This window comes from Salmo salar, chromosome ssa18 (genome assembly GCF_905237065.1).
Source record: "Salmo salar chromosome ssa18, Ssal_v3.1, whole genome shotgun sequence".
In the NCBI taxonomy this organism is placed as follows: domain Eukaryota; kingdom Metazoa; phylum Chordata; class Actinopteri; order Salmoniformes; family Salmonidae; genus Salmo; species Salmo salar.
Window position 1 is genome coordinate 77,561,327 of NC_059459.1, and position 1,759 is coordinate 77,563,085.

Genomic DNA, 1,759 nt, shown 5'->3' on the forward strand with positions numbered 1-1,759 from the left:
GTCTTCATTTAATGTGCTAATATTCCCGAGCACATGCAAGGCAAAACACGGGTTCGTGACAGGACGATTGATGATTAGTGTCAACAGAAGTGTCCGATTAGCGCGTGCGACACAGTGTGTTTCACTGCTGCTACGTCTTTGATAAATCCATTGAGTGTTTGCTACTTGTAAAGACTTTTCAAGTCGGCCTCCATCTGTCCCCCCCCTCCCCCCCTTCTTCTTCTCTCGCTCTAATCTGGACGAGAACAACAACATCAGAGGGAGCGCGTGGGTGACTCGACTCAGGATTTCACAGGGCCACGGGGGCATGAGTGTAGACTAGTACCAGCCCCGAGGACAAAGGACAGGGTCAGGACACGGATTAATGTAGAGAAGGAGGAGGAGGAGAGGATGAAGGTAGGGAAATGAAGAATAGAATAAAAATAGAGTTGAAAGACATGAGAATCTGATGAATATCTAGACTGTTTTAACACACACACACACACACACACACACTCTCTGCAGTGCAATCCCTGGTGAAGCATCAGCTAGCCCCACATCCTATAACATGCGCATTAATTAGGTGCAGGAACCAATCAGGCACAGCGAGAGGTTTTTAAAGGGATTGTCACGGTTACTTATCTGTCCTCCATGGCTGTGTCCTTGATGGAACCCTATTCCCTATATAGTGTTCTACTTTTGACCAGGACCCATAGGGTAGTGCACTATGTAGGGGATAGGGTGGTGTTTGGGACTCAGCCCTCCATATTATTATTCAACTCCTGGTGTGAGGAAGAGGCAAACCGTGACCCTGCACTGGTCTGCTTAATGTAGAGGTGTGTGTGCATGTGTGTGTGTGTGTGTGTGTGTGCGTGTGTGCGTGTGTGCGTGCGTGCGTGCGTGAGTGCGTGCGTGCGTGCGTGTGTGCGTGTGTGCGTGTGTGTGTGTGTGTGTGTGAGTGAGTATGTGTAGGGTTAAGTCAGGGTTAACTCCCACCCTCCTGGTGAGGCGAGAGACATCTGAGTCGTCTCTGTTAATAATGTCTTCATGGAACCACTGGAGGGAGGGAGGGAGGGATGGAGAGAGAGGGAGGGAGGGAGGGAGGGAGGGAGGGAGGGAGGAGGGAGGGAGGCTGGGAGGGATGGAGAGAGAGGGAGGGAGGTAGGGAGGAGGGAGGGAGGGAGGGAGGGAGGGAGGGAGGGAGGGAGGGAGGGAGGAGGGAGGGAGGGAGGAGGGAGGGAGGGAGGGAGGGAGGGAGGAGAGGGAGGGAGGGAGGGAGGGATCCATCACAATCTCCATCCCTCCCTCTCTCCATCCCTCCCTCCCTCCCTCCCACCCTCCCTCCCTCCCTCCCTCCCTCCCTCCCTCCTCCCTCCCTCCATCCCTCCCTCTCTCTCCGTCCCTCCCACCCTCCCTCTCTCCATCCCTCCCTCTCTCTCCATCCCTCCCACCCTCCATCTCTCCATCCCTCCCTCTCTCTCCATCACAATCTCCATCCCTCCCTCTCTCCATCCCTCCCTCTCTCTCCATCCCTCCCACCCTCCCTCTCTCCATCCCTCCCTCTCTCTCATCACAATCTCCATCCCTCCCACCCACCCTCCCTCTCTCTCTCCATCCCTCCCTCTCTCTCCATCCCTCCCACCCTCCCTCTCTCCATCCCTCCCTCTCTCTCCATCACAATCGGCATCCCTCCCTCTCTCTCCATCACAATCTCCATCCCTCCATCTCTCCATCCCTCCCTCTCTCCATCACAATCTCCATCCCTCCATCTCTCCATCCC